A 12,838-nucleotide genomic window follows, 5' to 3' on the forward strand; every position below is an offset into this window, starting at 1 on the left:
ATTTGGGGAAACAGGAACAAAGGACAGGAGTCAGCACGGCACTTAGAGGAACTACAGGTTGTTGGGCATGTCCACCATCCAGACCAAATTATCTGAGAGCTGCAAAGCATAGAGGTCAGCAGCTATCACAGAGGGTTTGTGGGCACAATGGGTCTTCATTCTCCAAACAATGCAAAGGTTTGTTAAGCCACAGGTTAATCCAATGAGGCAAGAAAATAGTAATACAATAAAGCCCAGTGAGTACAAACTTTGAGCTGTGCATTGAGCTCTGTGGACATACAGGGGGCGGGGGTAGCACCTAAGCCAACAGTTTAGAGGATTGGGGCAGGAAGGAAGAAGGAAGTGACAAAGTATCCCTCAGGAGGGGACACTGAGACAGCCTATAAAGAGCAAGGAGGAGTAAGCCAGGCAGGCAGGAAGGATGAGGGCTTTCCCAGGAGAGGAACAGGAGGTTTCCAAGCCAGAGCTGAGACAGTGTGGGGCACAGCTGAACACCCACATTAATAATCCTTTTAAAACCTAAAAGGGTCACCTAAGTCCTTGTCAAGTCCACATATTGCTTGATCCTCTTTCCCCTTGACCTTCCTCATAAAACCAAGGAATCATAATACTAAAGGGCTGACAGGCAGCTGAGAACACAGCTAACCCAGGGCTTTTCAACCCTCCCCACCTAAGTATCCTAAGTAATAAAGAAAGATTATGGACCAATATTTTTTTTTTGATGTTGCCTATTATATTCTTTTAAAAAAAAGTATAAATTTTGCCTTCTGAGCCAAAATGTCTGTTTGTTTTCAAGTAAAAATAACAATTTATCCTCAAAAATCTTCCAGTAAGGTTGATCCTCCACAGGAAGTTGCAATGTCTTTATTCACAGACAGTCTCCCTAACCACACCCTTGGGAAATGCCTCGTTTACAGATGAGGGCAAGGAGGCCAACAGAGAGGTTACACCATCTGTCTGAGGTCACAGAGCAGGCTAGGTAGAGAGTGAAGCCTGGATCCAGGATCAGAGCTCTCCTTGCACCCCCTTTTCTCAGGGGCCCTGTGTCTGACACTGTGACCCCCTCCTTCTTCCTATCCCCTTCCTTCCTCTTTCCAGTTTCACCAGCTTCCCCCCTTGTCCCCATCTTAAGCCCACTAGGGCCCAGAGGACTCAGAGGCAGAGTGGGGAGACAGAGAGAACGCCCTGCCAGGAGAGGTCACAGGAAACAATGCAGGAAGCAGCACTGGCCGGATCCTGACGGCCACCTCTTCTCATTCCTCTGGGATCAAAGGTTTATGAGGCCTTTTTAGCTGCTCTTGATTAATTATACCTTTGCTTCCTGGAGGCACTTAGAACATATTTCTGAGCGACAACTGAGAGCCAGAAGGGAAAACCGGCCGTCCCTGCACCTGTCCCAGAAAGCCTCATGCTGACCCTTTTCACCTATGGTGAAGGTTTTACGAGTAGGGCAGTGCCCACACTTCCCTCCCACAAAGCTGAAGTGTTGCTGTTTGGGAAAAGCCAGAGTCATTCTGCAGCTCCCCCAGCTAGCCGGTGCAGGAGAAAAGCAGGGAAGCTTGTATGGTTTCTCTTTAAGACACAAATCTGATGTGGTCACTCCCTCCACCTAAGTCATGTCAGCGGTTCTCATCATTCCCAGGATAAGGACACCTCCCTGATGTGGCCTCTCAGGGACCGAGTCTGTCCCCTCCTTATTGTTCCAGACTCCACCTGCACCCCTCTCTTTCCTCTCTCCACGCCAGCTATACTGATACCCTTGCTCGACCCTGTCTCCACCGTGGGGCTTTGCACCACGCCGTCCTAGCCTGGCGCACTGGCCTCCTCCTGACCCGCCTTCAGCACTCGGCTCAAACCTGTCTTCCGCAGAGAGGCTGACTGACTCCCGACAGTCAGATCTTCCATCACAGGTTCTCAGAGCATCTGGAGCCATCCTTCACAGCACTTAGCATGCTCACAAATTTACATTTGCAGTTACACCTGCATAGGACAATTCATCAGCAACAACAGCCAAATGTGACTGATTTCTTGGTTACTATTTGTTCTCCCATGAGACTGTATGACCCACAGGGGCAAAGTTCACAGAAGGATGTGCTTATTTTCACATCTTTGGCGCCTAACATTATGCCTAGCCTATAATAGGTACTTTAAAAATCTGTTTAAATGACAAATTAAATAATGAACAAATAAATGAATGTTAGATTTAGTAGGATAGAAAAATAACAGGGGAATGAATGAATGCCTGGGGGGGTTATAAAATTCTCAGGGGCCTGGGATTTCATCCTTGGAACTACATGTTCATTGGGGAGCATATATTGTTATAAGCAACACTACGCCCTCGTTGTCTCTCACTGCACCACCTGTAAGTGTTTTCTTATATGCCTGTTATGGGGAGTAAACTGCTAAAAACTCTCTTGGCTACCCTCTTCCCCCTAACATCACCCTCTGTTCCAGTCATCAGAAAACCCTATCAACTCCATTTGAAGGTACATAAAAGTCCATCAGACTTTTATAAACTGAGAGACTTTATTGCCAACAAACATTCATGAAAGAAACTTTAAAAGATGTGTGTTTGGAAGAAAGAAAATTATCTCTGAAGGAAGACCCAAGATGCAGGAAGAAATGTAAGCCAAGAATGGGCAAATATGCAAGTAAGTCTAAATAAATAGTTACTGTATAGAGCTACAATAATAATGCATAATTTAGGGATATCAAAAAAAGCAGTCATCAAGACTATACTTTCAGGGATCATTTCTATAGTTTGTTACTAGAGAAGTTTCTCTGATCGAGCACCCGAAACCACGAGGAGGAGTTGCAGTGTTCTCTCCTGAGCATGAAGCCGGCTCTTGGTGTTGCTTGTGCAACTGCTGTTTGCCATTGATGACCGTTCTTCTCTTCCTTTGGGAGAGTAAGAGGGAAAGAATGCAGTCTGAGTGGTATATATGATATAAATATATATATATATTTTTTTTTTACTTTTTAAAATATATATATATTTTTAAAATATATATATATTTTAAAAAGCAGTCATCAATAATGTGTAATATATGAGGGAGTGGTCAACTTAAATGTACTAAAGTTTTTTAAAAAGTGAGAGATACTAGCCTGACCAGGTGGTGGCACAGTGGATAGAGCATTAACCTGGGATGCTGAAGACTCAGGTTCAAAACCCAGAGGTCGCTGAGTTGAGCATGGGCTCATCCAGCTTGAGCACAGGGTCACAGCCTTGAGCATGAGATCATAGACATGACCCCATGGTCACTGGCTTGAGCCCAAAGGTCACTGGCTTGAGCAAGGGGTCACTGGCTCAGCTGGTGCCCCACAGTCAAGGCATGTATAAGAAAGCAATCAATTAACAACTAAGGTGCTGCAACTACGAGTTGATGCTTCTCATCTCTCTCCCTTCCTGTCTGTCCCTCTTTCTGTTTCACTAAAAATAAAATAAAATAATAAATAAAAAGTAAGTGATAGTAAATAACTTTAGGCTTCATTAAGTAGAATTAAACTTTTTTAAAGCTAACTAATAAATAATGAATATAGAGTTTATAATTTGCAAGAAAGTAATGGAGAAAATGCTTTACCAAAAAACTTCTCAATCAAAGAAGACACAAAACAAAGGAAAGAGGTATTCAAATATTCAAATAAATAGCACAAGATAGTAAAAATAATTAAGTTTAAATGTATAAACAATCATAATAAATGTAAATGGACTAAAGTTGACAGTTAAAGATGGAAACTTTCAAATTTATTTTTAATATTAGCTCTATGCTATTCATAAGGACATATCTAACATATAAGGAACAGAAATATTGAAAGTAACCAATTAAAAAAGAATATTATATAAATATCAACTAAAAGAAATCATATATAGTTATATTAATACAGGTAAAATAGATTTTGATCCTTTTAAATATACTGCTCATAAAAATTAAGGGATATTTCAAAATAAATATGAAATGATAAAATATCCCCTAATCTTGGTGAGCACTTCATAAACATAAAATGTTAAATTCACTGGGAAGAATTAACACTTTTAATCTTGTATGAACTACTAACCTAGCATCAACTATACAAATCATATTTGATAGAATGACAAGGAGTAACTGAAAAATCCACAAACAGAAATTTTAACATACCTCACTCTGAAACTGATATATCAAGCAGACAAAAAACTAATGACTATAAAAGATTTAACAACAAAATTAACAGCTTGATTTCCTAGACATATATAGTCCTAGATTAAAAACCAAGAAACACATGCATGAAATTTATTTTAGAACATGTGTTAAATGGTATATTTGTAAAACTGACCTCATAATAGAGGTCAACAAACAAGTCTCAACATAGTTCAAAGAATCTGTATATTAATAGACCATATTTTATAACTAGATGCAATTGGCTTAAGAATAAATAATATGATACTTTTTAAAGCATTTATTTCAAAATTAAAAACTTATCTCTAGATTATTAGTGTGCCAAAAATGAAATAATCATGAAAATATAATATAACCATTATGAACCATAATGATAATACTCCATGTTAAAACTTATAGAATGTGGATAAGTGGTACTTAAGAGGAAATTTTGTAGCCTCGGAGCTCAGTGAAGCTTTCCTTCATTTCTCCAATTATGCAGTTCATCGATTTATATATTCATTCAATAAAAGCTTAATCTGGCATTGTGGAAGTCATATGGGTGGAGGCTGCGCAGCCCTCAGCTCCCACTAATAGCTGTAGTTACGAAGAGCTCCAAAATGAAAATTGTGAGCTGTCTGGTCTGTTCTTCAATTGCTGATCTACAAGAGCTGCCCCAAACCCAGAGTCTGTGTCAATCAGGACATCGCAGGCTGTAAATTTCTCATGACTATCCTGCTAATGGGCAAAGGCATTGATGATAGTCTCACACTCAAGCAGACTACAGATAGTGGAATTCTTCAAACCAAAAGGTGATACAGTGCATCCCTGGATATGTTCTTGTCTCCTTGACTTTCTACCTCATCTACTGTATTTCCCATTCTCTCCTTTGACAATAAAGATTTCCTCCATATTCTCCCCACCCTGAAATGAAAAATCTCATGGCACTATAGGATAGATATTACTTCTCATTTTGAAGCTATTTCAAAGATTGTGTAGGAAACATAAGTGGGGAGGAAATAGCTCTGGATTCCTCAGGATCAAATGTCAAGTGGAAATGAAAGGACAATAGCCACCAAAGTTTCCTCACATTTGCAGTGACAGACCATATGATACAATTAGCAATGGTAATGAAGTTGAGTTTAAAGAGCTAAACAGAGTATATTTGTTTTTACCATTGTGTATCGCCCTTTTTTTTAAAGCATGACCAGATTCTACAGAAGAATCAGGATGAGATCAATCCCTAGTCCGTTTTGTATCTTTCCACGTTGTCCCAGGTTCCCAGATCTTGTCAGATAGATTGTGTCCTGTATTTCTCACCATCGGTTGTCTCAATCTCCTGCTGGAAACGTTACCTCTAATCTTGTTTTCTGACATCACAAGCTGTTACTCGTTTCTCAATTTGAGGGGACATGTTTTGAAGCTATATAGTAGTAGCTGAATTTTAAGGCAATCTAAATCCCAGCATTTGTTTATTTGGAAGCATAAGACCCGCTGTACTTTATTTATTAGATTTCCTCATTATGCAGGACATTTTAATCACTGTGCTATTATAGATTACATTGAATATGGCTCCTCTTCTTAAAGTTAAAAATAGAGTGCGTGATGCAGCTGACTTTATTGATGCTGTATCTGGGCAGATGACATTGAGTGTGTCACTGCGGATGCAAACTGGGAAAGATAAATACCACTGCTAATCATTGCAGCCCGCTGTGTAGCTATTACAGTTCGACTGTGCAAGTTAAAACAGTGGCTATGAGTCAGACTGTTCCTCCCCCAGGATTCAGAAAACTCTTGTGTTTAACCAAGATGGGTTTACTCATTGGGTTGGGCATGACATGGTTGCTCCAAGTTCCAAAACAGGGCATTGGAAAGCAAGAGGATATAAGCCAGAGCAAGATGCATATATTCTCTTCCTGATAACCTCCTCTCCCCATAGGTTTTTCTGCTATTTAAAGCTGAGATTCCACAGGTTGGTCTTCTTCCCAGGGCAAGCCTGATAGATGACTGGCTTCAAGCAACACAATATTTATGGACACTGAAGACGCATGCGCTGCCTGCACATCCTGGTTCTTTATAGATGGGTGATTGGGCAAGTTCAAGATGCCTGGATAACGTACAAACCAGCACTAATAAATCTCTGCTGAGAAGACACCACATACGTCTTCCTTTTGAGATTAAATTAAAAGCAACCTTCTAAATGCCTACTTTAAAGACCATGACAGCACACTTTATACATTCCCTTTGTTTTGTCTCTAATAGCAGATGCCCTGAGCTAGTCCTCAATATAAACTTCAGATGGAAAGCCTCAACTAGAAGAAACCAAAGGCACTACCCTTCGAAATAGCATTCATAGCATTTTTTCTACGCTACAAAAGTAATAAATGTTCATTGTACAAATATTGTTAAAAGCAGAAAAAGAAAATGAAAGTTACCCGTGACCTTCCCACTGAGAAATCACTCATTATATCCTTAGTCCTTTTTTTCTAGGCAAACACAGTTTTATAAGCCTGTTCCATACATACATGTATGTATGTATATAATATGATCTGCAAATTTTCTCTTAATATATCACAACCATTTTCTCATATTACTCAGTATTATCCTGGGATATACTCTTTGATAATATTGTGTCATATAAACATACCACAATTTTTAGATGAGCCCTTCTTTTTGAACATAAATTGTTTTCAATTACTCACTATTTTAAGTCCTAAATTGGTGAACATCTTTGTACATAAGAACCATCTTTGCATTCTTGGCTATGTGTATTAATTATTTAATATATGATACTGTTACACTTTCTAACACAGTATTTTATCTAGAAGTTTTGCATCTACTAATGGGCTCTTTCTAAAACCTATAAGAAACGCATGCAAACAAAATCACTGTGCCCCATGTTTCAAAGAGAACGGTCTTGGAGAAAGGGCTGAAAATTGAGAACAATCTTGGTACCACAGCTATTTAACACTGTGTTTGCTACAGGTCCTCTGAAGAATGCAAAGCCAAAGTATTTCAAATGGCATTAGAATTAGAGCAACTGTTCTATTATTGTGTGCAAACTCCCGCTATAAATAACCTGACAGTATCCATCTGCACGGGATGCACAAAAACAAGAAACATGCAAAGGAAAGACCAAAATAGACTCTGGGTCCATCTGGTACACCCTCTCCAAGGGGCCCAAACAGATGGTACAAATTCCCAAGATATACCTGCCTAATGGCATTGTCCTATCTCGGGGAGAATCGGGGATTCCTTCCAGCAAATGGTGCAGCCAAAAAGGAAAGGGAAACGAGCCACTGAGATTCATCCTTTAATTGAACAAATAATTCTGTGAATACCTGACATGTTCCAAGCATTATTCCAGACCCTAGGACTACCACAAGTAACAAGAGAGACCTGTTCCCTCAGCTCATGGTCTGGTGACGGTTACTATTTTGCCAGCTTTTCCTCTTCTCTCCTCACCTGTTCTTCTGTTCTCTCAGTTGGATCACTCAGGCCGAGCACCTGTTTCCCACTGAGTTTTTATCCTGTAGACCAGTTTGCAACAGCTGGTAAAAGTCAGTGATTTGCCACGTCTTCAGCTTGATTCCTCATCCTTTAGACTTGACTGGCCAGTTCCAGAGCGTGAGGCTATGACTGGTTGGTTCATCTCTGAACATCTAGCCTAGCACCGAACCCAGCAACTCAAAAGTGCTCAATAAATAACAAACTTAAGAAGATATCAGTCTTTCTAAAGAAGGGACTCAGCATCTCTGAAGAAGCTCTCTAGAAACTGGCCCTGTCTCCTCTCCCTGTCTCCTCCCAGAGGACTAGAGAAGATCATTACAGGCTCTCGAGGAGGTGGGATGGAGAGAATACCATGTGTCATTTCAGGTGTATACTGAGGTGTATTTACTGTACATTTAACTGGGGGGAGCTCTTTTCTTATGGGTCTCACTAGCATGTGTCAACTTTGAGCATAGAGGTGGCAATAGATATAAGAGAGAGAGAGAATGAGAAAGAGAGAGAGAGAGAGAGAGACCGACAGGTAGATATATATAGATAGGCTGGTAGAGAGAGATAGATGGATGACAGAGGAAGTGGAAACTGGCAGGGAACACCATGTGTCGCAGGCAGGTAGGAAAGAGATGAAAGATGAAAAGGAAGACTGATTATATCGCAAAGCTCCCAGGCTCTGAGTGATCCACAAAGAGGTGAGAATCATCAGGAGACCCAGGAATTTGCACTTTCCAGTAGATAGTGGAAGGGCTTAAAAGGGTTTTGAACAGCAAGGGCTCCTCACTTTTACTGTTTGCAGCAAGAGGGGAAAAGAAAGGAGGACATTCTGTGAATGCTTTCAGTAAAGGGAAATGAAAACACGCGCCCCCCTAAGCACGGGGATTTGAGTCATACATCCTAAAACGGATGGCTTCGGGTCACCCAGTTCTGACCAAATCCACGCCTTGAATGGGTCTCAGGATATGTTACAGCAACACTGCCTCCATTCCTGAGAGGGAAAGAGGGCGGAGCTGAGATCCTTGCAGAGGCTGGTCCTGGGGTTCTTCAGGGAAGGTTTGGAGAATGATGACTTTGAAAACACGGGACACTACCCTTACTAATCCAGAGGGTTTTCCCCAAGGGTCCTGCAGCAAGAGATGAAGCTACTCCGTGGCCTCCAAAAAGTAAGCTGATGTGAAAATGAGGGCAGACACAACTCATGTGCTTGGCCCACCCTCTCTGCGCTTCCTGGCAAGCCATGACTCATGAGACATCAAGCCAAGTAACTGAGAATGAACTCAAATCCTAATGTGGTCCTTAATCCAGCCCAACCATCTGTGCCAAGAAAGAAAAAAACAAGTAGAAAAACTTGCCATCTGCCAGGAAAAAAAAAAAGTTATGAGAAATGTCCAGTTAAGTTCACCCTCTTATAAAACGGCCTGGTGGGCTATCAGCGAGGCCACGCCTGCTCCCCCATCCTCCCCCTATCAAGTCCACTTCTGAATATTCTGTGCTGCGAAGAATGGGATTAAGAGTCAGGGGAATGTGGAATTGAGTCTGTTTCAAATACCCATCCAGGAATTTTTATTCCTAGGAGACTCTCTGGTCAACCACTGGATCCACGGGAAGCTCAGGACAAGGTGAAAGACCCCTGTTTGAGGCTGAGCTCCCCATGAATTCCCCCTTTCTCTCCCTGAGCCATGTCCTGAAATCAAGAGATGAATACACCACTAAACAAGCCCAGAGAGACAGGCCCAAAGTGGTTATTAGGTGTGAGCCATCATCACCACGTGCAGAAGGTGTCGGACCCATTTCTAGTTAGCCCCTTCACGCACACTTTCAATGGCCTTATTGTGGGGAATCACCACAAGTGTCAATCCTGCTCGTTCACCTCCAAAATTAACAAGGCTCTCTGGAGGCAGCCTCCCTCACCTGTCACAACCAACACTCTGCTGAGCACGGAGCCCGGAGTGCTGCAGAGGACAAGCCCTTCACTGGCGGGGAAGCTGTGATGTAGACCCAGGTGCCTGTTTTGGGCAAATACTGGGATTTGCTGTCAGGTCTAAATAGATCCTTTTAAGAAAACAGCTCAGTCCTTTCCCCGGCAAGTACACGTTGGCCTATATTTTTAACCCATGTGGGGGTGTGTACAGATCGTATTTATACAGTCATTTTCTCACTCAAGGATGAACCTGCTGATTGCATGGCTCCGTGTGCACAAGTGTGAACGCAGAACTTGCTCTATCCCTCCGTCTGTCCCGTATGGGTATCTGAATGAGCTCTCACATGGGCAGCGGTGGCTGGGCTCTCATGGCATGTGAGGCCCCAGACTAGGCACTCTGAGACTGACTTTGTGGGCTTCAATCTATTGCTGCTTACAAGGAGCTAGCCTACTCACAGGGAAGAGAGAATACAGTCACTACCCACAGCATTAAACTAGGATGACTTGTCTGGGGGAATGATAAATTGTACCCTGCCCTACAAGATTTGTGAATGTGATTAAGGATTTATCGATCAAGTGCTGGGAGTATCCATGTACATCGTCTGATTTATTCCCCACATGGCAACCCCAGGAGGTAGGTAGTACTGGTCCCCATCTTTGTCAAAGGGAGAACCGAAGCTCAGAGAGGCCCCATACTTTGCTCAAAGTCACCCAGAAAGTAAATGGCATCCCTGGGATTTAAACCCAGTATTCTAGGGCTCTTAATCCTGTTCTCACCACAACTTGGCATTGATTTATGTGCAGCCCCAGCCAGGCAGTATACTAAGAGCTTCAGGGGGAGAAAAGGCAGCAAGTTGGGGTCAAGCATGTGACATAAGGGACAATGGCTGGAGGGGATCAACTAGGGCAGCTGGTAAACCCCTTTTCCTTAGGAAGGACGCAGAACCTTACAGCAGGAACAGCTCAAGTCCCCACACTGCACAGGTAGTTGGCACCGAGCGCGGCCTGCGGTCTTCCGGACAGTGGAGATTCTCTATGAACAATGGGATCCCGGGTTGTCGGCAGGGGGACCTGTTCACGCTGAACACAAAGGACAGCAGAAATCAGGGCAAGCTGTGGGAAAGCAGCATGCAGGGCGGCACAAGGACATGCCTCTCAGTCCACAGCTCCCCAAGACAAGGTAGAGGAAGATGAGGCTCCATGGAATCTGCTCCACAGTCTTGTCCATGCCCTCCCAGGCGCAGCCACGCCCACCTGGGACCGGCACACCTCACCCACGGCCCCCTGCATTTTCCTCCAGGATCCTGGACTCCTGCAGATTCCAGGAGTGGGCCCCTCTGCCACAGAACCCCATGGACCCTCCTCTTCTGCTTCTTAGATCTTAGCTTTCCCCTACCTGGTTTCTTGCTCTGCTGCAAAAAAGGGAAAGAGAAAAATTATTTTCCTGACGTGGTCCAAAAATATCACTAGAACCGCAGCTGGTGGGAATATCTTCGGTTTCTCGTCCAGTGGCAAATGGGCTGGAATTGTGGGTGGGACTTTATAATAATTATGAAAGTTCTTCTAGTGGGTTTGAGAGGATGAAGTTAGGTATTGTAAGTTATAATGTATGTTTCAGGGGCAATGTGGTGGGTATATTTTTACAAGGAGTTAAATCTAATTTGATTTTATGAAGTGTGAGGTGAGGGAGCATGATGTTAAAGATTGCTTGACCCTTTGGTTCGGACATAGGCTAGTCAAATTCTTGATTGCCTAATGCTTCACACGACTCTTTTTAACTCACTGTATTGAGAGCTGCAGCTAAGCCAATGGAGCCAGGTGTATCAATGGGAAATGGGGGTGTCCCCATTCAGAGTGAGATGCTCTTGAATTACAGACACTTGCTGCTGAAGTCAGCAGGACCCCCGTGGGACAGCCCAGAGAACCAAGGCGTGGGATGAGCTTTACTGGGAGGGGCTGCCCTGCCACGTTCTGTAAGGAGGCAGTGATCAGGAAATGACGAGCAGAGGCAGGACAAGGAGGGCAGAGACACAGCCGGACCAGCCACCGGAGAGCGGCCTCTTCAGGGGAGGGTCATGGGACAGGACGTCCTTGCTCGCACACTCCCCGGGCAGATCCCAGTCCCTGAATGTCCCATCAGAGCTGCCACATCAGTGTCCAACTCTGGAAGTGCCTTCACAAACCTACCTTGTCCCTGTCTGCACTGAGCTCTCAGTATTTTCTGGAGTGAAAGCCTAGACAGAGATTCATTAGCCCTGGGACTTCCGGCTTGGGTCTTTGAAGGCCTGTCCCCTGAGAGCCCGCCTGCTGGGAAGGGCGCATGGGGGGAGGTCTGCACCATGCTGCGGTGACAGACTACTTGGCGATAACGGGGACAGATACAGGATACTGCTCACAGGAAACTAAATTTAGTTTTCCAGAATTTTCTTTTATGATTTTTTTTCCTTCCAGAACCATTTTTATAATATTTTCCCTAAAAATTATTTGAGGACTTTAGTTGTCATTACATTGCATTAAGTCTCTACCTCACACTGGGGGTGGTTGTACAGTACCCATTTAAGACCAGGCAGCCTGGCCACTCCTGCTCAAGTTTTCTTTGATCTTTTATAAAGTTTGTAATTTTTCTCCATATAGGGCACACACATATTTCTTTAAAGGAATATTTTCCTAAGTAATGCTTTGTTTTGTAAATTCTTTAATTCATTCAACACTATTGGGCAAGGCACTTGGAATTTAGTTGTAGGAAGACACCCCCTACCCTACCTTCACGACACAGTCTGGTGGAGACACTTACAATCTAGTAGGAAAGATAGAAATTGAATCTGTAACTGGTAACTCCAATGAACAAGATAAGGAGGGCGTCCTCTGAAAACACAAAAGGGGGTGCCTAACCAGTCCAAGGGATCTGAGAAGCCCTTTCTTAGGACATAATATCTATGGTTACCTCTGATTAACAGGTAGTAGGCAGCCTGACAAAACTCCATGGAGAAGAAAAGTAGTTTCAGGCCAAACACTTTTATGTTTGTTTGCTTCTCGGATTTTCTTGAATATTCTAAGTATATAGGAATACAATGGAATATTATTAATTTTTATATCCTCTTCTGTTTATATAAAATTATTGCATTAATTCTCATAGCTTTTTAGTTCATTTCTTTGGGTTTTCCTAGTAAACAATCATTTTATATGGAAATCTAATCTTTTTAAGGCTATTTATAACATCAATTTTTTTTCTACCTTTTAGGGGAAAAAGTTTGAAAAGTTTATTTTCTGCCAGATAACATGG

The 12,838-nt window shown here is 42.7% G+C and overlaps 1 non-coding gene across 1 annotated transcript; it reads left to right on the top strand.

The window, feature by feature from the left end:
• The first annotated feature begins 2,729 nt into the window (after positions 1-2,729).
• Positions 2,730-2,938, top strand: LOC136390110 (small nucleolar RNA U3). The gene has a single exon (XR_010748595.1). It is a non-coding gene; the product is annotated as a small nucleolar RNA U3 (small nucleolar RNA).
• Positions 2,939-12,838: the final 9,900 nt, after the last annotated feature.

Source organism: Saccopteryx leptura, chromosome 1 (genome assembly GCF_036850995.1).
Source record: "Saccopteryx leptura isolate mSacLep1 chromosome 1, mSacLep1_pri_phased_curated, whole genome shotgun sequence".
NCBI classification, from domain to species: Eukaryota; Metazoa; Chordata; class Mammalia; order Chiroptera; family Emballonuridae; genus Saccopteryx; species Saccopteryx leptura.